This window comes from Carcharhinus amblyrhynchos, chromosome 12, assembly GCF_965287045.1.
Source record: "Carcharhinus amblyrhynchos chromosome 12, sCarAmb.v2.hapA, whole genome shotgun sequence".
Lineage (NCBI taxonomy): Eukaryota > Metazoa > Chordata > Chondrichthyes > Carcharhiniformes > Carcharhinidae > Carcharhinus > Carcharhinus amblyrhynchos.
In genome coordinates, this window is record NC_137335.1 from 53,903,453 (window position 1) to 53,919,957 (window position 16,505).

Sequence of the window (16,505 nt, forward strand, 5' to 3'; positions counted from 1 at the left end):
ATAATAATCTGCAGGGTTTACATCCTCCATCTTACCAGAAAAATCATCTTTATTGGCATGAACAGATCCATCACAAGAGTGCCAGCTTACTTGTTGGTATGCACATGTATTCAAAATGTGATTTGAAATGCAGGCTCCACATATATAGGTACATATCATGCAGTTTGATAGAAAATAATATCCTACCTAAACAAAACTAGGGAAACGTCTTTCATCTGGACATACATATTCTAGTGTACAGTATATTTATTACCTTTGGCCCTATTGTAGTCTATGTCTGATAACTGTTCAGTTAGCACTTTTCTTTGTGGGTGGAATGAAATGCATAAAAGAATTCGCTTTTGCAACATCCTGGCGTATCCAATTTTCATGAATCTATAATTGAGATAATAGTTTCTATTCTACCGATATGACACCTGCCAGATTTAGACATTTGTGAAGATAAGCAACTTAGTTAAGATCTTAATAAAACAAGTTGCTTCACTTCAATGTTATGCATTACTCGCTATAAGCGAAAACTTGAACAAAACATTATGACATGAAATTTATTCATTTCAATTTTTGGATCCCTGGCCCACATTTCATGACACACCCATGCTTTTGCAAATCAAGATGGTAAAACACAAAATTTGCCTAACCACCTCACGTTATGATTTACCACAAGTTACTGCATTCCCTAAGTTGCTGTCAGATGTAGCACACAGCAGAAGCCTCGAGCAGGTTTGGTGAAGATCATGTGGTATAGGCAGCCTGTTTTTCATAAAAGAAGTCTGATTCATCAGTGAAGATGCATAAAAGATGACTGAAATAAAAAAATCTTGCCAACGGAACAGCAAGGTAGAGGAATTCAGAAAGATGGATTCAGTAGTGTAGACATTAGCGGTAAAGTGGGCAGGCAGCTAGGAGACTCACAAGGAGTACCCTGAGAAGGGCATGTGGCAAGTAAGTCAGCTCCTGTGGATAGACCCAAGAAGCTCACAGCAGTACTACAGGAAGTCAAATGACCTCACTCAGAAAGACAACATCAATGCATGCATCTCCACGTGACATTCCCTACCCATCAGAATACCAACTCTTTTCCTGCTCAATATGTATCCCCATCATTCACCCAGTTGTACAACATCTGATATCAAGATACTCCAGTTCACCCTCTCACATCCATTGATGCTGCCTGCCTCAGTCCCAGCTCTCTCAGCTACCACATAGCTCAAAGTATTTACAATGGCAAACACATCACCCAAACATTTGTGCTGCATAATCACTGACATCCTACTCTTATTCTCTTGCACTACATTGTGGTGCACAATAAAATGGAACAGAACTGAACTAACAAGGATGTATGCATCTCCTGAGCTCTATAGAAGAGATGGCTGTCAGCATCTGAGCAACAGAGCCCACAGTGTCCAACATCACTGAAAATATTGAGGGTGACCTCATTCTCCTGAATAATGCCTCTTCTCAACTTCCAACTAACCTTAATCTTTCTGTCTACCACGATGAGAAAGCTGAAAATGATGTGACTGTAGATCTCTTGCTCCCACCTTCCTTCCCTTGCTGCTTTCACACATTCATGAGCTGCCAATCCCCTTGTCACAGGAGCCCCAGGCAGAGGTAAGAGAACAACAGCACAGTACCAAATAAGAAACCCTGTAACCTGAAATGACCCTTGCTGCAACCAGATCATATTAGCACTGCTGCCACACCAGGCAAAAAGGTTGTTTGTTTGCCAGTTCACAGGAGGACAAGGTAGCAAGTGAATTCTACTGCAGATAATTCTGATGAAAATCTTGATGTGGTGGCATTCAGCTAAGTGCTAAATGGACTGAGATGCTGGGTGCATTGGCTGGCCTGCCAGGCAGCCTGCTGTCACTGTCAAAGAGCATCGAGAACTCCAGCTGCAAGTTGGCAGAGGCCATTGCTCAGAGATTGGTCTCTCCACAGCCTCTGCTCCATCTGCCTGTCATGTTGCAGACGCATAGGCAGTGGCTTTGCTGCCCCAGGACCTGTTGCAGCCTTTGTGTGGTCAGGTCACTGACTCCTTTGACACCATTGTAAAGATGGGGCAACACTCTGTGGATATAGTTGTCAAAGCTGTTATATTTGCAAGATGAGTGATTATCGTAGCCTATGATTTGACAGCAGAAGCCGTACACAGAAATGTAAAAGATTATGGAAATTTGAAAGCTGTATTTGTAGAAAACAGATACAAATAAATATATTCTCTCTGATGTAGGGGCAAGAGCAGATGTATGATATCATGTAAAGCGTCAGTTAATCTGGTCAGGGGGCCAGGCACTACCAGACCTGTCCGCCACCGCACTTAGTTTCAAAATGGGGAAATCCCACCCTGAGCATTAAGCATTGCATAGTACATTTAGGGAGGTGGTCACAATCTGAGAAATATACAGGCAAAGAGGGAAGGAATGACCACCAAAGTACCTAAGAGGAACAGGCAGATAGTTCAGGAATCCACTGAAGTTATCCCATTCTCTGACCACTTTTCTAGTTTGGCTACTGGTGAGTGAGATAACACCTCAGACAACTGTAGCAAGAGCTAAGTTTGGGGCACTCTGGGTGACTCAGCTGCCAAGGAGGGGAGGAGGAAGAGCAGCACTGCTATATTGATAGGCAATTGCTTAGTTAGGGGAGTAGACAGGTATTGCTGCAGTTGTGGATGTGACTTCAAGAGTGTATGTTGCCATTGTGGTGCCAGAGTCAAGGATATCACTGAGCAGCTGCAGGACATTCTTGTGGGGGAGGGTGAGCCATTAGAAGTTGTGGTCCATTTTGGCACCAATGACTTAGGAAAAGAGATGGGTCCCAAAGCAGATTTTTGGGACAGGCAGGGGATTAGAAAGCAGAATCTCGAGCAGTAATTTCAGGATTACTCCCAGTATCACTTGTAAGTGAACATATTAGAAAGATTGAGCAGTTTAACACATGGCTGGATCAGTGGGGGAGGGTGAACAGCCAGAGATCGCCTAACTAAGGAATTGTCTACCAATATTGCACTACTGCTCTTCCTCCGCCTCTCCTTTGCAGCTGAGTCACCCATAGTGCCTCAAACTTGTCTCTTGCTACAGTTGTCTGAGGAGCTATGGGAGAGAGTGAACAGCCAGAGACTGTGGTTCATATTGGGACCAATGACATGGTTAAGAAAAGAGACGGGGTCCAGAAAGCAGGTTTTTGGGATTTAAGAAGGGGAGACTTTAGATTTCTGAGGCATTGGAACTGATTTTAGGGCAGATGAGACCTGTATAAGAAGGATGGGTTACGCCTTAACAGGAATGGGAGGTTTGATAGTGTTGTTGGGGAAAGTCTAAACTAGATTGGATGGAAACCTGAGGGGAAATTCAAGGTGGAGAGAAGAAAAATTTGCAATGGGAACTAGAGAAGTATTAACTGGTAAGGAAGAGAGTACTTGGAGAATTTGATAGAATTAGTGTAAGCAATTAAAAGTCATCAGATGGGGTCAGATTAAAGGGTAAAGAAAAAAGTCTAAATTATGGTTAATATGAATGCATGTTAATGCATGGAGTGTGATTAATAAGACTGGCGAACTGTAGGAATAGCTTAACAAGTGGAATTATATTGTCGTAACAGAGACCTGGCTCAAAGAAGGGTGTTAAATATCTTGTACCTAGGAATATGTAGAAGAGACAGGAAAGAAAGAAACAGTCTGTGGGGGAGGGGGGAGGTGGCAGGTTTGTTTAAAGATGGCATTTGAAGAGAAGATTTTCCAGAGGGGTCAAGGATGAAATCTCTCTGGCTGGAGGTAAGGAAAGAAAAAGGTGCAATAACATTGATTGCTGTAGTATGTAGACCACCAACTAGTGAAAGGCATGTAGAGAAATAGATTTGTAAATAAATTACAGAGAGATGCAAGAGTTACAGAGTAATTATAATCCTATTATCAATTATCCTAATATAAAGTGGGATAGGAAAAATGCAAATTGACAGGAGGGGTGAGAGTTCCTGTAGTGTATTCGAGATCATTTTCAGCAGTAGTATGTTTCTGGTCTAGAGCGAAGGCAGGTTCTGTTAGACCCGGTTCTGGCAAATGAAATGGCCCAAGTGGATCAAATATCAGTACAGAAGCATTTAGGGGACAGTAACTATTGTATCATAAGGTTTGGGTTGGCCATGGCAAAGGATAAGTAACCAATGGAGGAAAGCTAACCTAGATGGAGTGAGAATGCAATTCAGTTGAGTGAGTTGGAAGCAAATGTTGGCAGAAAAGACTGGCTGAACAATGGGTTACCGTCAAAGAAAAGATATCGCAAGGAGTGTCAAGGTATATTCACTTAAAGGGAAAGGTGGGCCAAATAAATTCAGAGAGCCCTGGATGACGAGAGAGATAGAGGTATAGATGAAATGGATTAAATGCACGTACAACAGATGTCAGCTGGAAAATACAGTGGGTAATTGGACTGAACGTAGAGTAGAGAGGAAGTGAAAGAACTAATAAGAAAAGCAAGGAGGGTAGCTGGAATCTGAAACAAATTTCCTTACATGGTGGTGGAGACAGGTTTGATTGAGGTATTCAAAAAGATTGCGATCTGAAAAGAAGAATATGCAAAGTTATGGGGAAAACGCAGTGGAGCGGGACTTGATAGAATGCTCTTTCGGAGAGCCAGTGCGGACTTGGTGGGCTGAATGTCTTCCTTCAGCACTGTTATGATTTTGTGAATTTTGTAAGAGGGTCAAGCACCTAAAAGCAAATACCGAGCAGGGTTTGCTGTTCAGTTACCCCAATGCATTACTGAAAATTTACCAGATATCAAAATAACTGTAGACATATTTGAGGATTGAAGTGTTGGGTGCAGTCATGATAGTGATCTAAGATATGACAGCTGAAATTATCCAAAGTGGGAACTTGAAAAAAGACAATCTGTAACAATTCTTAGAACTAGTTTCTTTAGAACCCTGAAATGGCATTCAAAACAAACTGAATATCAAGTCTTAGGGAAAAAAATAAAAAGACATAAACAAGACCTCAAAAAGACACAGTGGAATAAGCAGAACTTGCATAACTACTAAAAAGAAAGCAAAACAATTGAATTTTTGTTAGAGTTACAAAGATTTGAAGGAAAGAGAATGACGAAAAAATGAAAGGGTGTAAACAAGAAGGAAAAAACTCAGTAAAAGGAAGAAGAAAGAATAATGCAAACTTGAGACTAGTTAGAAAGAAATCTAATGGCTGGAAGTTGCAGCCAAAACAGGCATACCGAGGACAGAGCAGACTCTATTCATGCTTGTCATTGTTGTCCAGACCAAAACTTCCTGGCTCCCCAGCCTAGGATTTAGGGGGTGTATTCCAAGGATGCACTGAGAAATCTCTCTTGGAAGTTCCCACATTAGGGTTTACCCAGCAATTGTCCAGAAGTGCTAACCTCCTCTGGACAATTGCGCTGGGTTGGAAGTATCCGACAAAGCAATTTAACTTGCTAACTTAGGATGGTTCTGCTAGTTTTACACTCATGGGGGGAATCTTGCCAAAATTTCCCTAAGTTCAGACTCGGACAGAAAGCCGTTGTGAAGCTCTCTAGCTCCACTGACCAGTTTTCTGTCCAAGATTTGAGCCTCTTAATCTAAAAATAGAGTGGGCATGGTTTATGGCATCACTCTGTCAGGGTGGGGCCTCATAGAGTTAGCAAGACCCACTCTACAGAAATGGAAAAGGTGCCCCAATCAGATCACAAAGTTAACCCCCCACTACAGAGGTATCAGGGACTCTTCCCTCCACTGACCCCCCCCACCCCCAGTATCATTGGTGGCATTCCTAATTGCCCTTCCCCCATCATCACCAATATTCCCAACCCCCTCAATGTCCATGTTCTCCCCACACCCTTCCCCAGCTCTTTACCATGCAGAATTAAACCCCAACCCCCAAAGGCTCCCACTAGGACCCATCCCTGATGCTGTCCCTCTGGCACAGGTTGGCAATGCCAGGGCACTGCCCAGTCATGTCGCCAACCACCCTGGGGTTAGAGTGACCTCTGTTCATCACATCTGGTTTCCATTTTTGGAAATAAATAGTCATTCTTCCGGTGTTATGTCATGCCAGCAGGTGGCAACATATGACATTACCAACAGGGGTGAGGGGGAGTGGGGGAGATCACAAACTGAGATCTCCCTGTCACAAATCCTGCTACAGCTCTCTCAGGATGTTTCCAGCCATAATTGGATTTGCGCCTGTGTCGAACAGGGTTGGAAAGTCACTCCGAGAGTCTAGAAAGCTATTTCCTTCTTGACTATATTCATTGACTTAGCCCCCATAGCTTTCATTGAATTCCACAGGTTCACCAATCTCTGAGAAGAAGCTTCTCCTCATCTCAGTCCTAAATAACTTGCTTTTTTCCAAAGACTGTGACCCTTTGTTCTAGATTCCCCCAGCCAGAGGGAACAACATTCCTGCATCCTGTATGTCCAGCCCTGCCAGAATTTTATATATTTCAATTAGATCCCTTCTCGTTCTTCTAAATTCTATTGCTTACAGGCTGGGTGAACCTATTCATCCACTTTTCCTCTTGTTTTGTTGCAATTTCTCTCTTTCCACTTTAAATTCCTCTTACATTCTTCTTGTTTTCATTTCTTTTTCCTTCCTTTGTTTCAGTCTCTATCACTTTTGTTTCATTTCTGTTCTTTCTATTCTTGTTTCAATGTTCTAATGTTTTTATTTCCTTTGATCTGCATCTTTTGTTTCAGTTCTCTTTGAACATCTTCATCCTTGGATGTTTGCATTGTTATTGTTACTAACAACAACATAATATTTTGTCAGCTTATTATCTGTAACATCTAAATATGACTAGACACCTCATTTTTATAATATGCTGCACATTATGCAAGGAAATGGTATAGCAGGGTAGGAAAGAATATTTATGTCACTGGGCACAAGTGGAACATACCACCTGAAATACAGTACTAAAACATCATTTATGATTCTTACAGTTCTTCAAAATCAAAATTTAGTTTAAAGCTATATATAGTGAACAAAAGCCACAGCTCTGCATATCCTTGCACAGCCAAATGGTTCAGTGAATGTGCAATTGTAGGAATTAAATTGTGAGCTACACAAAAAATAAGCAGAAAATAAGATGCATTCTAAATGCTTTCCCTGTCAGTTAAAAATGCCCACCCGGCTTCAATTGATATGTATTATGATCCATTTTGTTTCAATTGTGCAATTGTTTATTTTCCCCGAATGAGCTAAGGGGAAAATGCACTGCGGTTCAGAAATAAGGTTAGAAGACTAAACTACGGATTCACTAATCTGCATTGCCTTCGAGCAGAGTTCCTCACTAAGAACATGGTTAAGTCAGTCATTTTTATAGAGTCTAGCAGTAACAAAAATCTATTTTTTGTAATAAGAAATATGTATATGTGTATATACAATTTAATGTTTGAAATACTGAACTGCAGTTCTATTAATATTATTCCAGATGATTCCATCCAACATTTACAGTGATTGCTAGGTAAAATATAGGAGATATTTTGTTTCACATTACTGCACATTAGCTATCTTGAATATTTGTAATTGCAGCATACTTAACACATACAGTCAACTAATTTAACCTTTTGTCTTTACAATTTCAATAAACATAATACATAAGCTACACTTGTTCTCAATTTTTGCAATTCATTGTAAGTTGTCCATTTTTTAATGCTTTAGTAGGAAGCCAGTTATCTCTGTTTCCAATTAAATAGGCTGGAGTAATCTCAATTTGTGTAGAAATGGTTCTCGCTTATTCATTTGTGATTCCTTTTTGTAAGGTTTTTATGCTGTTCCGTTAAAACCAATCTGGGCAAAGGTCCAAAATGAAAAATCCATTCCAAAGAACTAATAATTTTGGTATTACTTAAGAGACTGATGAAAATTAATTTTATATGAGAGCTTTACTCATTTCAGGATCATTTTTGTGGTTGTCAAGCAGAAAATCCACACTCAATAGATAAATCCTATCTTGTGGCAAAATACAAAGAATTCTAATGCCACTATTTAAAATGTATCCAAAAGTTTTCAAATGGTTCCTAAGGGATGGCTTCTTGCAAATACAAGCTACTTATGAAATTAAAGATATCCTTTTCATATAATAACTTACTTTTAAAAAAATTGACTGCAAAGTTATTTTATATTTGAACTATAATTTCCCATCGTTATTTGATCTGTGCACTGCAATAATATAGTTTGGTTGTATTTGTCTATTTTAAAAATTAAACACTTATTGCAAATTAGGAATGTGATCATAGCTATTAAATTTGTATTCAACCAAATGTCCAAAATAAATATCAAATGTTCATAACTTAGTACGCAGAACTTCATTTTTTCCATCATGGGTGGCATGGTGACACAATGGTTAGCACTGCTGCCTCACAGCGCCAGGGACGCAGATTCAATTCCAGCTTGGGTAACTGTGTGGCGTTTTCACATTCTCGCCATGTCTGCGTGGGTTTCCACTGGGGTGTTCTGGTTTCCTCGCACTGTCTGAAGGTGTGCAGGTAAGGTAGATTGGCAATGCTACATTACCCCGTAGTGTCCCGAGATGAGTAGGTTAGAGAGATTAGCGGGATAAATACATGAGGATATGGGGAAATGCTTGACTTAGGTGCTCTGTCGGAGAGTCAGTGCAGATTTGATGGCTGGAATTTTATCATCCTGTCTACCACGAGAATTGGAGAGGGCAAGGGGCAAACCGTGCCATTGGGTCAGATCTCAAACAGTGACGAGACAGAGGACGGAAATGAGATAGAGAATCTGGTGAACTGGAGCGGCAACAGTAATCTCTCCCTCAATGTCAACAAAATGAAGGAGATTGTCATCAGAACGTGTGTCTGTCTACATCAATGGGAGACGAAGTAGAAAGGGTCAAGAGCTTCAAATTTTTTGGCGTCCAGATTACTAACAACCTGGTACTTCCCATGCTGACACTATAGTTAAGAAAGCCCACCAATGCTTCTACCACTTCAGAAGTTTCAGGAAATTTGGCACGTCAGCTATGCCTCTCACCAACGCTTACAGATGCACCAGAGAAAGCATTCCTTCTGGTTATATCACAGCTTGGTATGGTTCCTACTCCGCCCAAGATTACAAGGAGCTACAAAAGGTCATGAATGTAGCCCAATCCATCACGCAAACCAGCCTTCCATCCATTGATTTTGCCTACAATTCCCACCGCCTCAGCAAAGCAGCCAGCATAATTAAGGACCCTACGCACCCTGGATATTCTCTCTTCCACCTATTCCATCGGGAAAAAGAAACAAAAGTCCGAGGTCACAACCGACTTGAACAGCTTCTTCCCTGATGCTGTCAGACTTTTGAATAGACCTTAGCTACACCCTAGCTATGACTGTAACACTACATTCTGCGCTCTTTCATTTCCTTCTCTATGAACAGTATGCTTTGTTTGTATAGTGCACAAGAAACAATAATTTTCACTATATGCGAATACATGTGATAATAAGTCAGACGGGGGTATTTAGCCAGTTGCGATTCTCCCAAGTGCATACTTTTAGCATAACATCTCTGTGCTGGAAATCGGCATGGAGCTGATTATCACATGCAAATGTCATGAAACTGCCTTGGGGTGTGCTAGGATCTTCCCACCACCCCCTGCCAGGAGTGGTTCCCACCAGCAGGGTTTACAACTGCTCCCCAATAATGGGGAACTGGTGGACTCATTCCACTGGTGGGGACAAAGGCCTTTGAGGCACCCTGGGGGGGTCAGGGGCAAGGAGGTGGGGTTGCTGGGTAAGCTGACTCTGCCCATCAAGCATTGGGCAGGTCAAGGAGTCAGGGCCAGAGGGTCAGGACGCACTGGGGGTGGGGCCTATAGGGAGGGTGATCAACTGGGGAGGGGGGGACCTGCTGCCACTCTGCACTGGGATTGGTGGGAGATGGGGGGGGGGGGGGTGGTGGGGAGGACCAGTGTGCTTGCACCGATCTCCACACTGACAGATTGGTGCATGCGCAATGGCCCACAGCACTATGCTGTCTATCGGGTGAGGATAGGCCCCACTCACCCTTTACTGGCATGAATCACTTTATGACACTCTGCATTTTCCAGAGTGTCAGAGATTCGTTCCAGTAATATGCCCAAAGAACGAGTGTGAAATAGTCTTGTTTCCTGCCTGTTGAGCACTTAGTTTTATTATGGGAGAATCCTGGCCCAGAACTCTCTCTGCCATTGAGGTTTATTTCATGCAAGTATTGTGCAAAAGCTATTAATTCAAAAGTCATTAAAAGAGGAGCCTTTTTTTCAAAAATATCCATAAAGTTCATTGTATGAATACCCAGTTATCACAGCATTGTGGAGGATAGGTGTCAGACTGAGTGAGTTTGGTTGGCAAAGTGGCAGTTACTTATGAAATGGATCACAAACTTACTTTACAAGTATTAGCATCCAATTATATTTTGTTGGTGTTTCATATTCTAACAGATCTCTGAGTTATTAGTGCAACAGGGAGTCAAACAGGTATCAATTCCCAACTGTAACCGCTGATGGAGCTGTGACATAGGCTTTAGGATTACCCTATATTTTAAGCTTGGTTCAGTAGTCTGTTTTAGGCAGATACAAATACTTTTGAAATAGATCTTGGAGAAAACTAAAGCCCTTTTTGCAATAATTTACCGCCCATTATCCCCTGTTAATTGCTATTTTTCCCATCTGTTAAATGACATCAATAAGACTGATACAGTATGATGCTGCAAAATGTAATGTTCTCCGAATGGACAGTCTCAGTTATTATTCTTGCCAGTCATTCCTATGAAACTCGACTCCAAACTTTGTGGCTTGGGACTCGGCTCCTCCCTCTGTGACTGGATCCTAGACTTCCTAACCCACAGACTGCAATCAGTAAGGATAGGCAACAACACCTCCTGCACGATCATCCTCAACTTTGGTGCCTCACAAGGCTGTGTTCTCAGCCCCTTACTATGCATCTTATACACCTATGATTGTGTGGCCAAATTCCCCTCCAACTTGATTTTCAAGTTTGCTGATGACACCACCGTAATGGGTTGGATCTCAAAGAGTGACGATTTGGAATACAGGAAGGAGATAGAGAATCTGGTTAACTGGTGTGACAACAATAATTTCTCCCTCAGTGTCAACAAAATGAAGGAGATTATCATCAACTTTAGAAAGCATAGTGGAGGACATGCCCTGTCAACATCAATAGGGATGAAATAGAAATGGTCAAGAACTTTATGTTTTTAGGTGTTGAAATCAGCAATTGCCTGCCTGGTCCCTCCATGCCGACACTATAGTTAAGAAAGCCCACCAATGTTTCTACTTTCTAGGAGACTAAGGAAATTTGGTATGTCCACTCTGACTTTTTCCAACTTTTACAGTTGCACCATAGAAAGCATTCTTTCTAGTTGTCTCGCAGCTTGGTATGGCTCCTGCTCTGTCCAAGACTGCAAGAAACTACAAAAGGTTGTGAACGAAGCCTAATCCATTGACACTGTCTATACTTTCCGCTGCCTCAGAAAAGCAACCAGCATAATCAAGGACTGCACACACCCCGGGCATATTCTCTTCTACCTTCTTCCATCCGGAAAATGATATAAAAGTCTGAGGTCACGTACCAGCTTCTTTCCTGCTGCCATCAGACTTTTGAATGGACCTACCTCGTATTAAGTTGATTTTTCTCTACACCTTAGCTATGACTGTAACACTACATTCTGCATTCTCTCCTCCTGTATGTATGGTATGCTTTGTCTGTATAGTGTGAAGAAACAATACTTTTCACTGTATACCAGTATCTGTGACAATAATAAATCAAATCAAATCCTGAACACATGAAACAAAACAAATAGAACCAATGTGCACCTCCTGCATTCTCTTATTCAGTTACTAATGGTCGACTACAATTAATTTGTTCTCCATTTATAAATGATGACTGCTTTGAATTAGTATTATATCTCTGCCAGCTGAAAGGCAATTTGACACAATTTACTGGACAACTTGCCATTTATATTGTGTCTTTCATGGCCTCAGGACATTCCAAAGTGCTTTACGGCCAATGAAATAGGGTGGTTACAGCTGTAATAAAGGAAACCTAGCAATCTGTTTACACACAGTCAGCTCCTTTAAACAACAATGTGATACCAACCACAAAATCTGTTCCTTTCTGATGTTGATTGGGAGATATATGTTAGTTAGGATAACTGGGATATCTCACCTGCTGTTCTCTGAAATAACTCCATAGGATTTTTTATGTCCACTTGCACAGACAATACCTTAGTTTAATGTTCCATCTAAAAGATGAAACCTCTGACTATGCAGCGTGCCCACATACTAGCAAAAGCCCTGTTCATTCATAAACAGGAATCAAAGTATGGAGGTGCATGGTAAAACCTTTTGAAGTTATCTTTCAAAAGATTCCCTCATCTAGGTTGTAGTTCATGACACTTCCCAAGAGCCCTTGAGAAGCTGGTCCGGTTCCACAAAAACTGCAGGGGGCTAGGACATGCCTGACCTTGCAATGGTGCCAGCCAGGTCAGGAACGCAGAATGTGGGCTCACTGCCCCCACCCTTCTCTCGCGCCAATGGAATTTGGGACATCAGTAATGGAAACAGAAATCCCAGAATTGATCTCATCCACTGTTATATGTCTGCAGAATCTCCCTAACTCTGTGAAAATCCAGCCACTAGTAAGGGGAGGAGATTGCAGGTAGAAAACGCAGCTATCTCCTAATGATTTAGCAGGGGATGTTACAGGATACCTGGGAATTCTACACAGCTTGCCCCTATTATGTCCCAGAAGATCCCATTTCTTCTGAGGGTTCCATTCTGGGCTTTCTGAAAACCCCAGATGAGTATATATTGAAGATAATTGACCATGTAGAGGAATTAAAACCTTCATCTTTGGTCTAGTAAGATTTAAGAATCCACCTACCCCCCCACCCCCACTATCACTTTGAGTTTTTGGTGGAAAAATGGAGAAAGTATCATGGGGGTTGCATATCTTCAGGTGCAAGTCACTGGTCTATTTTTAAATAACCTTATGATTTGAGACAAAGTCATGGGAGAACTTCTAATTTACTCTATCAGGAATAAGATACTCCAGTGGACCCCACAGCCTCTGAATACATTTCAATGCACAGTTGATTTTTCAGCTTAATTTAGATGTATGGATACTGGACAAAAATCCTTCTTTCTCTCCCTTCATTTCCTTTACTTTAATATTTTGGCTACCAAAGTGACTTTCTGTTCTTTAGGTTTCATTTCCACAAAGTTGCAGACCACTCAATTTTTTTTCCTGGTCTCCTGGTTGTAAACGGCTCACTTTACTAAGTCTCCTTTCAGAATGCGCAGCCATCACCTCCCTCCTTTCCAAAAAAAAACACCCTTGACTCCTTTGACCTTGCAAACTTTTACTTTCTCTCCAAAGTTCCTGAACATGATATTGCCATCTTTCTCACATCCTTTCCAGTAAAATCTGCAATTAGATTTCTGCTTCTGTCACTACACTGAAATAATCTCCATTTTATGTGAAATTAATTGCAGTGCCTTCCTTCTGCTTTTGACCTCTCTCTAACCTTTGAAACATTGACTAAATTGGTCTCCTCATATACACTGAGGTCATGTCTACTGGCCCCCAAGCCCCATCGCCTTCTTCAGCTGCTCCATGGAGAATCTCCTTACATATCTTCTTCCTTTGCAGCCATGCCTCTGATATTAATGTCACCTGTTCCAGCTGGTCAGTAATCCACAGGTTTGCATATGCCACTTTATCCCAGCATAAGGACAGCATGGTGGCACAATAAACACACGGTTTATTTGGTAGCAGTGCTAACCACTGTGCCACCTGTTGGACTTTAACCTGGTATTGAGAGAGTTCTTACCTGACAGTACCAGGGACCTGGGTTTGATTCCTAGCTTGGGTCACTGTCTGTGTAGAGTACATTCTCCCCATATCTGCATGGGTTTCCTCTGGGTGCTCCGGTTTCTTCCCACAGTCTGAAAGACATGCTGGTTAGGTGCATTGGCCGTGCTTAATTCTACTTCAGTGTACGCAAACAGGCATCGGAGTGTGGTGATTCAGGGATTTCCACAGTAACTTCATTGCAGTGTTAATGTGAGCCTACTTGTGACATGAAAAAATAAACTTAAATAAGATTCCTGTTTGAGGGAGTTGAATAGCTTTCATCTCTTCTTGTTCTGACCTTCTTGTTATGTGGTTACATTTGTGTCTCTTATCCCCCAACTTCCCTTTCCATGATTCCTCATCACAGCTGCTCTCCGATAATTACACTCCAGAATCGTAGACTGGTTTCTGCACGAAAAGGGGCTATTTAGCTCATCAATCCTGTGCCAGCAGGCTGCAAGAGCAATTTAGCTAGTCACACCCTGTAATGATGCACTTTCACAGTCTTCATTTGTGAACATAAAAAGTATTTATTAATAAGCAAACAGCAGCCTCTTGTCTATAGCTAGCTCCCCACATGCCTCCTGCCTAAGAGGGGACCCCACTCCCTGGAGTGATTACCTACTCTGAGTTTCAATTGGTCCCCAAGCCAATTGACCCTTATTCTGCTGTGTTGCCTTCAAGGGACAATAGTCACAAATCACCACACACCCCCTGCTTTTTTGTTGACCTGTAAATATTTTTCCATTCGGATGCTTATCCATTTATCTGCCACCATCATCACCCGCTGTGTAAAAAATGTTTCTGCCTATCTCACCTTTTGACTGTTTTGACAATCACTTAAAATCTGTGTCCCCTGGTTCCTAGTTCCTTCTCCCAATTCGCATCTATCTCTTTCTTCCTTATTCCAACCCCGCCTCCCCCCTTTCTGTACTGCCTTCTTAGACTTTTGAATTATAGAACGACTCCAGCACAAAAGGAGGCCATTCAGCCCATCATGCCTTCTATGCTGGCTCTCTGCAAGAGCAATTTACTTATTGCCATTTTCCTACCTTTTCCCTGTAGTTGTGCAATTTCTTTGTGTTCAGATAATGATTCAATTCTCTTTCAAATAGCAGGATTAAATCTGCCTCCACACGCTATGAAGCAGTGTATTCCAGTCCCTAACCAAATGCTGCATAAAATATGGTTTTTCATCACATCGCCATAGCTTTCTTTGCCAATTACCTTAGTTTAGTAATATAATGTAGAAGAACAACCAAAGTAATTCTAAAATTATCAAAATGGAACACAGGCCAAGCATTTCTTTAAAAGTGTCATACTTTCAAAGAAACTAAATTTGTAACATTTACATTAATTACCATCTCAGCATGGTGCTTTTATCATTTACCATAGCTTCTGAGTAAAGAATACCAATTCTGTTTTGCCTATTAGCACTAAACACCCCAAACAACTAATAATATGAGAGGCAGTTACTGTGTAAATCGCATTATGCGTGTGTGTGCTCTGGGGCACAGCTAAGCATGATTAAGTTTCCTTTGATCCAGTGTTACTCTGTTTGATCCAGCTAATTTTCAGTGGATATTTTCAAAAAAAACCCTTACTTATTCCAATTTGTTTATTTTTCTAATGAAGTCTTGCCGCATTATAGCATTTTGATAAAGATAATACCTTGTGTGTAACTGCTATGGAAAATGATTAAAACTGTACCCCTGTGAAAATTTGAGAGGCAATGCCAGTTCCTTGGTATGGTGTAAGTCCTGGAAATGTATTTTTATCCTGATAAAGTGAAAAAAAACTTTGAATAACCCATGAATTCTTTATCAGAAAGCAATTTTTATTAGAATCTGATTATTGCTGATATCTTTCATAACTGAAGTTCTTAATTGTATAATATAGCAGATTAAAGTCAAAGGGTTACAGGGCAGAAAATGGTCGATTTAGTGATAAATAATTTGCAGTGCATACTGCTGAAAGAAAATAAATAGAACTTTCATGAATGTGTTCCCTAAAATATGGTTTGCTTTATTAAAATTTAGAACAATAGCCCAGATCTTCCATAAAGCGGCAATCATCACCAGATTGCCACTCCATTCAAACTTTTCAGCACCATGTTTGCATTTCTGGCCGAATCTTTTGAGCCTGGTTGCTTAACAAATATGCAGCGTACGGTCCACCAGAGGACTCCAATGCATGTCGGAGTGTTGGGAGGGAAGACGAGTCACATTTTCTTTTTACACAGGACCTTGCGTAAGGTAAGTTTAAATGTCCAGTGTAAACGTTAGCGAATGAGTAAGTTGTCAGGTGGGTAGGTAGATGAGGTAAGTGTGTCAGGTGGCACAAACGTTGGAGTGTGGTGACTGGGGCATTTTCACACTAACTTCATGTAAGCCTACTTGTGACAAATAAGTTAACTTTAACTGTAGGTGCGTACTACCCAGGTAAATACCGCAGGACTGTCTGAAGTCTCCAACTCTAACCTGGAGTCAGAGACTTTAATGGAGGGTCCTGGGAAGCAGAGGAATTGCTTGTCAGAAGTTCAAATTCCCAGGCAATTCCCATGTGGACCCGAAGCACATTTTAGATGATATGTCTGATCTCCAATGATGTGGAGATGCTGGCGTTAGACTGGG

At 41.3% G+C, this 16,505-nt stretch overlaps 1 protein-coding gene across 3 annotated transcripts in view; it reads left to right on the forward strand.

Moving 5' to 3' along the window:
• Positions 1-16,505, forward strand: part of spata17 (spermatogenesis associated 17) — a 276,889-nt gene that overhangs the window by 88,631 nt on the left and 171,753 nt on the right. The window lies entirely within an intron of this gene.